Source organism: Prinia subflava, chromosome 1 (assembly GCF_021018805.1).
Source record: "Prinia subflava isolate CZ2003 ecotype Zambia chromosome 1, Cam_Psub_1.2, whole genome shotgun sequence".
Taxonomy (NCBI): domain Eukaryota; kingdom Metazoa; phylum Chordata; class Aves; order Passeriformes; family Cisticolidae; genus Prinia; species Prinia subflava.
Genome location: NC_086247.1, coordinates 29,144,979 through 29,158,950, shown reverse-complemented (window position 1 = coordinate 29,158,950; position 13,972 = coordinate 29,144,979). Strand labels below are relative to the sequence as shown.

Genomic DNA, 13,972 nt, shown 5'->3' with positions numbered 1-13,972 from the left:
CTTTGTGACTTTCAGGTATCTAAAGTGCTACAGCAGATGGGAACAATAACATTTTCATTAGAAGTGTTGCCAATCTGGGTTTTAATTCAGACTTTTCCAACTGCTGATCTGTGGTCCAGTAACTGAAATGTATGTCCAAAGCATTTTTTTTTTGAGATTTTTTTTTTATTTTCTTGGAAAATAGCAAGCAGACAAATACTATACTTTCATTTTGTGTCCATCCTTGGCCTTTGAGAGCCCACGTACAACCACAATAATGTCCTGTGTAAGGGCACACTAAGGGCCCACCAATGTGTCTGCTTCCTAAAGGATGTGAACACTCAAGCTTTGAAATCTGCCTCTTTGCTTGCAGAGCAATGAGCCATGCAGCATCATCGATATAAAGCTCCCCAGCCTGAGTCCTGAAGCCTGCAGAGATATTGTACTGAAGGGAAGAAGTGCAAAAACCAGAATAACAAACTACGCTTCATCTCTGTGCTTAACCTGGGTACCAGTAAACATCCTTTTTTTTTTATCCTGCTAGCTAATACTCTCACACAAGCAGATAACTTGGTAAATTTTGTCAGATGATAGTAAACCATGTTTTGCATTTATTTATTATTTATTTAGTTGGGGTTTTTTTTGCAAACTGTTGCTTTATAGCGACTCATCTTTTTAGCAAAAGTTAACATTTCATAAATATAGAAGTGCAGAGATTCCCCTCTAAAACTCTACCTGAAAGAAAACAGTTTAAAATTATTCAAGGTAATAGCAAGTCTGAGACTAAAGCTAAAGTAACTACTAGAAATAAATCAGTCAGCATGGTCAGTATGTTCTTCAGCATTATTGTGCAAGAAACACAGTTGTACTAAAGCTGGCCATGGCATTAGCCAGTGCTCTTGTTGCTTTGTCCCATATTATGTGGCAGTATCTGCTAGTACTGCATTAACAGAAATCACCTTCCCAAGGCATGGAAACACTTTTTTTAGCTCCTGACGTTATAAAGGTCTCTTGAATCGATCGAGCTGGCCACTTACTGCGAGAATCGGAAATAGTGCCAAAGGTAATTGCTTCACAGCAAATGACTTCACATAATTCGATAGTCACTAGGCCTCATGCATTATTCTTGCTGATAATCCGTTGTGATTTATTATCCATTTCTGCTCCATTTATCATCACATTATTGTTCAAGGTTTTTCCTGATCTTTGCTTCTCAGAGCCCTGTCTCACATTTCATTGCTGGCAGTTCAAATCAAGAATTAAATAGATTAAACACTTGAAATGCTGTGCCCAACAAGTATGTTTCACTTGTACTGTGTCTGGAGGGTGTCCTGGGCAGACCAATCTTTCCATTTTTCATTGCTTGTGGTAAGTCAAAATGAGTATGTCAGTAAAACTCCCCTTTAAGGAGTAACAATTATTAGATTTCACTTCACTTCCAAATCTAGCTACAAATATGCAGCACTGTGCCTTTTCATTGTGCAGCTGACATTTATTGAGCATGTGTTGGAATGTTTTGAAAATATACAGTTATCCATCACTTGTGTTTTCCATGCTTCTTGGGGTTTACGGGTTGTTAAGAGTTTCAACTCCCTTTGGACAGTAGATAAAGACAGTCCTGGCTGAACTGCATTCCCTTCCACTCCGTTTTAACATTTTTGTTCTGTTAATATTTCTCTAGGATAACTCTGCTTGAGGGAGGCTGGACCAGATGACCCACTGTGATCCCTTCCAACCATATCCGTGACGTGATTCTGTGATTCCCAGGTGAGACGTGGGTGAGAGCCCTCAGGTGAGGAGTGGGAAGAGTGGCCACAGAGCAGATTCCTCTGCAGATTTTCCAGAGCTCTAAGTGGGCTCTATGCACACCCATGGGGAGCAGGCAGGACAGCCTCAAAATGCCTCTTGGCTTGGAGCTGTCTGGCCAGAATTCCAGCACAATACTTTCACAGTTGCCAGTGCTGCATGTGAAATAAGATTTTGTGAAAATAGGGAGGAGAGAGGGCTTCTCTGTGCCTAGATGGCAAGGATCAGCAGTAGAACCTGGAATAATTCACTTTTTTTTGCCCCAAAGCCTACAGTGCTCTTGTCGGATTGTTTCATGGGCAGTAAGGCAGGGGGTGCAGATGACAGCTCAGAGCTAGGTAACCTCTGATGAGATTCCTCCTGTTTGCCTCTAAATAAAACTGAAATGTTTGGAGCTGAGCTACATGAAGGCTGAGAACAGAAGGAGGCAGTACTTCCACCAGGTTGGACTAAATGACCCTCAAAGCTGTGGGATTGTGCTCTTCATCCCTGCCAAAGCACAAGCAGGATTCCAGCCTATGAGTGACTTGAGTAGTGAGGCTCACTTACTGTCCTGGATGATCACATGATAGTTGGACTGCTCTCTAGGTTCCTTAGTCAGTGGATTACCTCTGAAGTCACAGGAGGAGGAGACATCTCTCTGGGTCCCACAGCATGGCGGGAGGTTTGTCAGAGCCATGCTTCACTCCCCTTCCAGTGAATGCTGTGCTCCTTGTGCCATACACAGGCTCCTGGCCTATGTTTAGAAATCCATGGCCAATTAAGATGCCCAGGAAGATAGGTAACACTGCAGGCTTTTGTTTTGACAGAAATTCTTTCTGCCCAAATGAGACCTTTGTTTCAGCTGGCAGTTCAACAGAAGGCTTGCCTGTGCTTTACACGCTTGACATTTTTTGTGGCTTAAGCCCATTTTACATGATGGTAATACATCATCAGGAAAGTACTGAGCTTTTTTGCTTGACCTTCTGTAGTTCCTGTTCCCATTTTTAGAAACCACTTCAAATGTTGCTGTTGGTCATGTTCCATTTATATTCAATCTGTTCCTCACGTCACTGTTGTCACTCATACTGCTAACCGTGGAACTGAGAATTAACATTTGTTTTCAGTGAATGTGTATTTTCAGTCTCCTTACCTATCACTTATTAATTGGAATTTCAGCATTTCTTGGAACACACAGGGGGGTTTTTGGGTCTTTAGTCATTACACGATATATGCAAGTTGCAACCTACTTCTCAAAAAGAGATTTTCCTACAATGAAGTCAATAATAATTTGTGACTTCTGTGGATTTGGGGTAAAGCTCACATCTCTTTCTAGTAAAATGGTGACATAACAATCACCAAAAATGATGGAGTTTCATCCACAACCTCAGATGTCCCTATGGTTTTGCTTCCTATCCCTTTTTGAAGCAAATGGTGTCAAAGCCATGATGTTACCACTTTCTGTCAGGATGGGCAGAATTTCCTCTCTCCTTCTCCTCTCATTCCTAAGCCAGCAACATGAAGCTCATGGAAGAGCTCTTTATCTAGGCCTGCCTGGCAAGAACTGGTCTTATCACCACTTCTTGTCTGCAGGCTTGATACAACTGCCCATTTTCCTGAGGGATGAGGGTCTAAGGTGACAGTTTCATTACTCAGAGACCTCCAACTGACAGGCAAGTCTGTCCCTAAATATAGCATTTTGTATCCTCTGCTACAGTCATTCTTTTGCCATAAATGTACCATTAAGCAGGGTGTTAAAAATGTCCATTTATGTTAAAAACAGGAGATTGATTGCTGCTCACACCAGAGGTCTTTATGGAGCAGCAAACACTATCATTGTCCTTGTGGAGACAATCTGAATGGCCAGTGGGTCTCCATAGAGGACCCTGTAGAAAATAGGGCCTCCACCACCTGTACTCAAACAGATCTGCTTCCTCAGTGCTCATTTATATCAAAGATCCTATTTAAATGTGTGTGTCCTGGCTCCTTGTCCAGCCCCTCTTTCATTTGTCTGCCTTCCAGGTGGTGAGCAGGCTTGGGCAGTTGTGCTGCTGGTAAAAGAGTCCATCCCACATCCAGCAGACAAGAGATTGTTCCTAAGAACCCTTCCCTGTTGGACTTTCAGGGGAGCACTAAAGCACAAAGTTGAAAGTCACTATGGCAATGTCTGACCACAGGAATTTGACCCACCTGGCTTTTACAGCTCTAACTACATGAATACAGCTCAGGAAAGAAAGGTCTGGAAATAGCTGCCTTGGAGACATCTGCGGGGAAAAGGACATCTGGGCTTGAGACACCCTGAGCAAGACCCAGGTAAAACTTCCCAGGTTCAACCTCTTTGAAAGTTATTATATCATGTGGGCATGACTTTTAGTTTTCTTTGAAACATCTGGGGTTTTCCCAGATGGGAAAATGGCCAAATGGCAAGGGGTGTTGCTCTGAAAGTGAACAGGCAGTGATATTCCTTTAGAGCATGTTGTATTTTGACTGAATTATGTCAGTAACAGTTTGCTGAGCCTGAAACTAAAATACATTTTGCTGAGACTTGTCAAGAGAGCTTATACCCAGCATATGGTTTGCACAGTCACCCCTGAAACAGCCTGAGCCACGTGAATATTTAGCAAGCATAGCTTTGGCCTGTATGTTTGAACAAAACTTTAAATTTCTTCATGTTTTCTGAGTGCCAAGACCTTGGTAGTTCTGCAGAGCGGTAACTCGGCACAGCAAATGAAAGTGCACCTAAGGAATCCCCCTGCTGATGACTGGTGTTGTGAGCAATCATGAGTCATGACTGTAGTGCACTGCGAGGTCAAACAGAGGGTGCCACTGGAGAGGCACTGAACTGCAGCTCCTGTGCAAATCCCGTGCTCTTGGGCGTGATGCTTTTCTCGTAAGTCTCTGCAAGCTGTTCTGCAAGGCCCTGCAGTATCACCTCCTCCAGTGCTCTGACTAATTCATACCACACTTGGAGTGATGCACAGGTGGGCACTGTACAGCAAGTCCTTACAGAAACGCAGGGACGATAAAGGTGATCCCCCATACTGGCAAGGAGCTGCATGTCTGGAGTTCCAGTGCACTGACCACAAAACCTGAATGCATTTGTGTTGACCTACATGTCAGCTACAGATGTCATCCACCTCAGAGGTTCAGAATAAACTGGAGTCTGTACAGATCAGGACACTCCAGATTTCCTGTATGGGACAAGATCTTATCTCAGGCATTCATAGGAATGTGGTACAGGTATGAGCAGGATGAAGTATGTTTGCAGTACAGTTTTGGTATGGCATAGTTTCCCTCACCATCTCTAGTTCTGGATAAGTGCTCCCAGGGGTGTTCAAATAATTTGTTTGTGTTTGCTTGGTTGGTTTTTTTCTAAGCATAGAAGATTTTGATCAAAGAGACCACACTGTGAGCATATTACAAATACCTCCATAAAAGAGTGAATATGTAGCAAGCAGTGGGTGCCACGTGGCAGTAGCACTGGCTGGGCTGTCAGTGACAGGGGGTTGGCACAGGCTGGCAGGCACTGTGCCACCTTGGCAGGCATGAGGACAACAGAGCAGGCAGTAAAACATCCTGCATGGGCTGTCCCAATTGGTCCCTTGATGCCTTGAGCACTTGTTTGGCAGTCTGTGCTCAAGCTGCAGCCCCTGGAAATTCCCTGCCAGCCCACCCAAAAGGGTGCAATACTAGCCCTGTTCCTTGCTTTCAGAAGCTGGCTGTGCAGAAAGGCAGGATCAGGCTTTGCAGGGTCTAAGGCTGAGAAGTAGCCAAAGACAGATCCTGGTGGGAGGCAGGGACTTTTGAGTGGATGTGGCATGGCTGATCATGGACCTCAGAGTGTCCTGCTTTGTTTTGTCTCCAAGACTTTAACTTGTCATCCTAATGCAACCTGTCCAGAACTGTATTTCTGATGTGTGCTCACAGATGGGAGTGTCCAGCCTGGCAGTGACACAGCTCCAGGTGGATCCCAAGGGAATTATCCGGCGTCACATCATGGGATGGAGGAGAGAGCCACGGGGCAAACACATGGATTGGAGCAGCAGGAGTAGGTAGGGTCCACATACCACAGCCAAGTGCCCTTCTTCTCTTTCCTTTGCTTGTGCACAGTGCCCTTGGGAATGGGCATTCACAGCTCTGCTGGTGCTGGTACAAAAACAAGGGGCAAGCCAGACCTGCCTCCCATGCAGATAGGGAATGGGAAGAGACAGTGGAGGGAGCTGCTAAGCAGGCACAAGCCTCAGGATGTGTGGCAGATGCAGAGGAATCAAACGGTGTTAAACTTATGCAAACACACACGGAGCTCGTCATCCAGGGAACAAGGAGGTTGGTGTCAACTGCAGGCAGTAACACGGCCCAAACCTGTACAGCAGCTCTCTGTCAGGAAAATATTTCGGGGTTCAGCTACAAGTGCTGGAGTTTTTAAGCAAGGAAAGCCCTGCAGTGTTTGATAACCATGGAGGAGGCATAAGCTATAGGGATTACAGGTGATACAGTTTATTGCTCACTGGACAGTTTTCTCCTTAGAGCACAGGACTGAGGTAAGTTTGAAGGAGCACATCTTACAAGATGACCTTGGTGTGAAGCTCTCCTCCAACGTTCAGGAAACCCCTCTCAGGTGCCTACCATACTTTTAGTGGATTCTATTTCTTGTAACAAGGTTATGGCTGTGTGAGAGCCCAGCTTCCTGCCTGTGCCATGAAGTTGTATTGCACAACAGGTATATTGTAGCACCTGAAAATAGTGACCTCGAAGTGATATTAAAGTCAAGACCAAGTAAACTGCCAGAAAGCTTAACCTCAAAGACATTGCAGCAGGAGGGTCATGGGGGTGCTCTAAACAGGCTGAGGCCAGTCCTTTGCTATTATAGCAACCACATCATCCAAGTCCCTGCACAAGTTCAGCAAGCTTACCCCTAAATTAGCTAGATTTCTCTTCTTACCCTTCTGTTGTAAAAGGCCATTGTAAAATACACTCAAACAAATCAACCCAAACAAACTTAATCTTCCCCAGGAAATTCTGTATATTTCCCATGGTTTGAAAATAGTGTTTAGGACTACACCTTCAGCATCCTGCCCGCCCAGGGAAAGTGTCAGTTGTGAGGAGCTACAGGAGGATCATTGTCACAGAAAGTTTCCCTGTTGGCTGCACTCCAAGGCTTTAAAACTGGGATCTTCCTTTAGATCAGTGACACTGTAGGAATACACACTTGGCTTCAGAAACACTGCCAGAGTGTTCAGCTGACCCTGTAACCTCAGTGCAGCTTCTCACACCTTGCTGCTTTGCTGCTCCCTGCTCACTGAAGACAGCCTGGGCCAGATTGTCTGATGGCACATCCAATATACAATCAGAAGCCACCATTTCCAGAGCTAAGATGTTGATCAGAGATGGGTTGGCTCACCAGACATGTCACCTCCCAGGGACATGGGACCCTCCTCCACCTGCATTCCTGTGCATGAAGGGCCAGGTACAACAAAGAGCAGGAGCTGGCTGCCCAACATGCTCCTATTATATGACTGTTTTGTTTCAGTCAGCCAGTACTCAATGGCACTGTGGGTTTATTTCTAGCAAGAGGAGATTAGATGAATAAGCTTATTGTTGGTTATGCACTCCTGTTTGTTTACAGGGAAGTGTATGCATGCCTACGTCCCCAAAACAACCTGGAAATGAACAGCACACTGTTGTGTTGCTCACTCTTCAAGACAGCTTTTCCTCTCAGCTCTGCTTGCCCCAGTTTTCTGTCTCCAGATCTATCCCAGGACAACTCTCTCCATTACTTTTCCTTATTTTTTCCTGGCTTTCAGCCTCTAATATGCTTTCAGCAGGCAGCATTCTTTCCTAAGCTTTTGCAACTCATTCCATCAAGCCAGGTTTTAGTTCCTGACACACTTACATGCAATGTATTATGTAAGTTCCTACCATCTTGAGCTGTCATGGCCTTCAGAGGCTGTTTTTCTCTTTCCATTTGACTTGGAGAAATCCTACATAGATTACTCACTGTTCTTAATGAGGTCTCTGCCTTTTGCCTATAGAAGGTTATTTGATTTCAAATTTACATAGCCTCTACTAGAGCAGTAAGATAGGCTTTAAATCACTTGTGTGAATGGTAATTAAAGGGCAGTGTTCGTGAGAAATTTTACAATGGAAAATTATTTGAAATAAGCAGAAGTTTGTATTGCTGAACACTAATTATTCTGTACTTCCCCTTGTGTTGTTAAAATGCAGTGAGCTCAAAGATGTTTCAGTTCACAAACTTCAGGTGCCCTGAAATTATGTTCATGGCAACCTGCTCCACCTCTATAGCTCTGCTTATGTGAGGAAATTCCTAATTTCAGGAGCTGCTTCCATTTTCTTGCCTATTTATCCTGTCTCAAACACCTTAAGTGTTGCTTCAGAGCACGTTGTGGTGTAGCTCTGCCTTGGCAGTGGAGAGCAACTCAGCCTAACACTGAAGTTTTTCTTACTAATCAGTGAAGTGCTGGTTCTCACTTTTATTTCTGTAATTAGGTGACTTGTTTTCACTATGAATCAGCTGCCTGCTAATATTTGATTTGTGCTTTACAGACAAAGATATTTTTTTAAATATGATTTCCAGAGAGACAGCTGAATGCTGGTGAAGGTGAGAACCAGCTGTAGGCCACTAGTGAATGGGAAGCAGAAAAACATTTCAGTCCAAGCAACCTGCAGTGACCTGAGAGAAGAGCTCTGTCTGCACCACAAGTGATGCAGCATTAAAGGAAGGATCAGCAGAATGAAACAGCTCATGCTGAAAGCCTGACATTTACATCAGGTGCCTTTTAGGAGGGTTACCTAAGACTAGCTTGTCTGATACAGTGGACTGAACACACACTTGTGGTTCACACACATCAAATGTGCTCCTGGAGAATCTCATGGCTTAATTTAGTCTGAAAGGGGTCTAGCTTACAGGTGCAGTAAGTGGGGGACGGCTGGACAATCTGTTTCAATACCACGTTCCTTAACTAAAACACTGATGTTGGCAAGGCACAAGACTGCTTGAAATAGATCAGATTTAGACTAGAAGAAAGGTTTTCCCTGTGTGATGTGTAGGAACAAAGGAGCTGCAGGTTCACAACAAATAACTGCAGGTGCACAATAACTGCAGCTGACAAAAAAGCCAGGCAAATAAATATGCAGTGTCTTCTTCTTTCTGCATCTCTCCTTCTTCCCTGGTACACCACAAAGGAAGCTGGGGTGCTTAGCTCTGCATTCTATATGCAGAAGAAAGAAGGCAGCCATCTAGAAATTAGATATTGCAATACAACCCTACAGGATCTAATAATAAGTGTTTTTAGCTTAAATTAAATATTACTTGCCTCATAATTTAATCAGGAGAGAGCCACATTTTGCTTTCAGTAGAATGCATACTGGCAAGATTTTTTCTATAAATATTTAAATAAATGATATTCATTAAATTAGTTTTCCTCTCAGTCTTCTATTTACTTCTATTTGCTATCAAAAGTTGCATTATGGTTTCAGCTCAGTTCTTCCCTGGAGGCCATAGCCATAATAATATTGTTTGATGTAAATAGGCTGTGGTGAGTGATTTTTTTTACTCCAGTAAGCATATTGCTTGGAACATGCTGCTCACTCCCATGGTCCAAAAAACTGTGAAGGGATGACTCATAACTAACAACTGTTACTGATCTCATTTCCCTTACTCAAACTCCACAGTTTATGTACAGCTCTGTGTGTGAATATGTCTCCAGTCTTAGCCTTAGCCAGCCTTAGGTGCAAAGAAGGGAGTTTCTTTCCTTTCTTTTAGTGGACTGGTGCTCATCTCACTAATTCAATGTTCATTTACAGGAACATAATGGAAGTTTTAAGTTCAGTTTATCCCACAACAAGTGCATGTGGTATTTTTAGAACTACTTTCTAAGCATTTTTAGGATAGATGGCCAGGTGAACTTGCACCAGCCTAGATTTTAAGGAGCTATTTATATAATGCATTACCCACTCTGAACCACTTGTCTGTGCATAGAGATCTCTGCATGTGACACGCTTCCTTCCTGGATGTAACTAGACTGCTGTTGTGGTCTTGCCCTGCTAAAATCAGCCACAAGGATTTTTATGCTGCAATAATCCTTTTCTGTTCATGTTTATTTCAGTGGTTCTCCCACTGCCTCCTCCCATGGCTTTTGCAGCTGAGCAGTGCTGCTCCAGGGTCACTGCGGTGGAAGCCAGGGCACTGTGCCAACGTCAGCACAAATGCTGACACAAATGCAAGCGCACTCTTCTGCCTCAGGGATGAGCACACGGGAGCTCCTGGTCTCCCTTGCCCTGTGTTTCTGCACTGTGTTTCTCCCTGGAGCCCCCCAGAGCACCTCAGAAAAGGAGCTGATGCAGGGAGCTGCAGGATCCCCACCACAGATACTGGAATTTTTGAGAGAAGCAGTAAAGAGACTGCCTAGCAAGACTGTAACTGGGCTAATAACCCTGATAACCCAAGGCTACAAAGATGACTTGGGAACCTGAAGGGGAGATTACTTCTAGTTGAGCCCACACGAAACACTGGGCTGGATTTATTGACATGAGTCACACACACTAATCCCCACCTCAAGGCTTTCATTTGGCACTGAGCTCTTACTTTTCAGTCCCCACTGTCATCCTTCAGCCAAGCAGTTATTTTGTATCAAGAGTTCAGTACAACCTTTACCAAAAGTTTTTCTTATCTAAGAGAAGGTGAACAGATTCTCTTTGAATAAGACAATTAGCCAGTGCTCCTTATACCACATTGTTCACCATGTTAGCAAGGCCAGCCAGTAGGAGAAAGAAATGAAAATTTATGCATTTTTTAGGCAAGCTGCATTAATTTTATTAAATCCACTACAGGACTAACTAGGCTTTGATAGAAAGTATCAGTTTTTACTGATGAAGTCCATGATTTTGTACAGGAGAGAAGTTAGCAAAATACAGTTTCAACAAGCTATTCCACACAAGCAATCTCATTAGAAGGTCACAGACATTATTCATGCAATGACATTTGTCTTTTCATAGAATCACAAAATATTTTGGGTTGGAAGTGAACTTTAAAAGTCATCTAGTCCAACCTCTTCTGCAATATTCAGGGAAATCTTCAACCAGACCAGGTTGCTCAGAGCCTAATCCAGTCTGGCTGGGAATATTTCCAGGGATGGGTCACCCACAGCTTCTTTGGGCAACCTGTTCCAGTGTCTCACCACTCTCATTACAATAATAAAGAGAAAAAAACCCCAAACTCCCTTATATTTGGCTTAAATCTACCATCTTTTATTACAACAGGCCATGCTAGAAAGTTTGTCCCCATCTTTCTTATAAGCTTCCTTTAAGTACTGAAGGGGTGCGATGGGGTCTCCCTAGAGTTGCCTTCTCCAAGCTGAACAACCCCAGCTCCCTCAGCCTTTCCTCATAGGAAAGGTGTTCGTGCCTTCCAGCCATTTTGTGACTCTCCTCTAGACTTGCTCAACAAGTCCAGGGGGATTTTGTGCAGAGAACCCCCCAGCTGGATGCAGCACTACAGGGGGGTCCCACAGGGGTCCCTGAGGTAGAGGGGCAGAATCACCTCCCTTGACTTGGTGGCCAGGATTCTTTGGATGCAGCCCAGGACACGGCTGGCTTTCTGGGCTGTGAGTGCACAGGGTTGGCTCACACCCAGCCTTTCAGCCACCAGTACCAGCACATTCCTCTCAGCAGGGCTGCCCCCAATCTGTTCATCCCCCAGCCTGTACTGACACCGGGGCTGCCCTGACCCAGATCCAGAGCCTTGTACTTGGCCTGGTTTTCTCTTATCAGTTTCACACGGGCCCACTCCTCAATCCCATTCAGGACCCCTGGAGGGCATCCTTGCTCTCGGATGTGTGCATTTATTGCATAACTCACTACAGGAGCTCCAAGAGTTGATCCACCCCCCTAAGTTTATGAGTAGCAGCTGGCACTTCCACGTTTGCACATAGCAGGGGTCACACACATCTGATCAACCTCGGTGTGCTGACCCTGTGGTATTCGTGCAGATTTGCAGAAAACTGTGCCATCACTGCCTACTGTACAAAGTCTTCACCAGAAACATCTCAACACATCTGTCTTCTGCTTCAGGACTGGCTTGGTAGAGAAACATGCAGAAAGTTGTCAGGAAGAGAACATGGAGGGAATATTTCATAGGAAGGAAAAGACAGAAAAAGCCACACTGCATTCTGCAATAGCCCAAGCTGGCATTGAGTCCAAGCTCATCTTCTGTCTATGCTGGTGGAGACAAACCTATTACTTACACAGAAGATAACACGGGCCCAGCTCAGGGGCAAAAGCTAAATGCACACCCATTTCAATGGCATCCTAGGCTGGGAGTGTTTACAACTGCATTGGTAAATTAAACATGCCAGGAACAGTCTCTTCACATGGAGGTGGGGTAAGGTGAAGAGGCAGCAAAGGGGACCTAAAAAGACCTAATGAGCTAAAAACTGTGCTACCATCGATATTTAAAAGATTAACGAGAACTGGCATGAAGCTCATGCTTTAGACAAATACTTGCAGAGGCTGTGGTCAGAGCTCATTGCAGGAAATGGAGCAGGGGAATCCGCACTTTAAAGATTCAAGACGCTATTAGAAGAGATTTCCTTGTCTCATGATGTTTATTAAATATCCAGTTTTAGACTGGTGATAAGGCCAGGCATTAATACCCAGCTCCTATGTTAATATTTAATATTATTGACCCCCATTCTCATGTTTCAGGGGAACATGTTGTAAACTGTCACAAAAATTGCATGGGGATGTGATACATAAATATAGGGAACGACTAGATGTAGCAGTAATTTCTTTGTTGCCTGAAATTAGATTCCTTTTTTATTTCATCTGCAGCTTTGTAGGACCTGTAGGGTATGACAAATATTTATTCTCAGCATAGCATTTTGCTGCACTACAGAAAGGTTGTGGCTGTTTCTCGATGCTCCCTGGCTGCTGCTTCTGTGGTGGTGCCATTCAGTGCAAACAAAGAGAGGAGCAGGGGGAGCATTCATTTCAGTCAGCACCACCAGTTTACAGCATCAACATTTTTCTCCTGAGTTACAATACCCAAAGCCAAACATGGACCTTTAAACTGCTCTATAGCAAAAAAAAAAGAGAATGTTATCTGGCAGCAGAGCTTCATTTACCCTCGAAGTAATGAACACAGAATTACAGATATCTGCTAGTGTTAGATAAATGTGATAGTGACAATACAGTATACACAAAATCTGTCCCATGCTACTGCAATTTACTGAAGTTAGTCTCAAAATGTGGATATTAAATGACTGATCACTGCATCTGCTGATGGCTAAAATCCAAACCTTTTGAAAACATGCAAAAGAGAGCTCAATGACTATCTTTAAAGAGATAGGGGAGAAGCACACTGGAAGATCATGGGCAACTGGGGAGAAGTGGACAGCTTTTGAGTCAAGACCTCAGTCAGCCACATCTGAAAAAAAACTATAAAGATGAGAGCTTCAAGAAACTACAGAGAAGAGAAAAATTAATTGTTACAGTATTTGTGTATTTTTACAGATTCTAACCTCTGAAAGTCAGAAAAAGGAAGAATAAGTAATGAGCTTTAGCGTAACAAAATTATCTTGGAGGTTACATATGTTATCAGTGATCTGCAGTAATTCACAATAGCTGAGGTGCCAACATCTGCCAAGTAGCTAATTTTGTAGATAGGTTGATCTCAGATAGGATTGATTTGTAAATGAGCTGGGATATCTTCAGGAGTCACAGGATGAGAAGACACCAGAAAGGCTAATTTGAACAAATTCCAGAATTAATAAAATGATGTGCAAGTATTCAGCTGAATATTGTACTTAAAATCAAGGCATAGAGGTAGCTCTCCAAAACATCCTCTCTCTGCAGGACAGATGCCTCATACAACGGTATAGACACTTCTAGAGTGAGACTGATTCTTTTTAATATTTATTTTGTACAGGATTGAGGGAGTTTATGCTCTGTTTTGGGACCTCAAATAGAGGTCCCAAATTATCGTGAGATAGCACACAACGGAAGGGAGGACATTTTCCTTGCATGCCTTCAGCATTTCTCACTATACTTGGATGTGAAATCACCATTCTCAGGAGAGGAAGTTTTTCAGGCACATAGTTTTTCTGCATAATACTGTTCATAATTATACTAATTATTTATTATTATATAATAGCATAATCATAAAATATATGTTGTGTGTGTTAATGTTATA

The 13,972-nt window shown here is 43.5% G+C and overlaps 1 long non-coding RNA gene across 1 annotated transcript; it reads left to right on the top strand.

Moving 5' to 3' along the window:
- Window positions 1-1,656: 1,656 nt before the first annotated feature.
- Window positions 1,657-10,383, top strand: LOC134562089 (uncharacterized). The gene is made up of 4 exons (XR_010083063.1): window positions 1,657-1,746; window positions 3,968-4,077; window positions 5,692-5,816; window positions 9,891-10,383. It is a non-coding gene; the product is annotated as an uncharacterized LOC134562089 (long non-coding RNA).
- The last annotated feature ends 3,589 nt before the right edge of the window (window positions 10,384-13,972 follow it).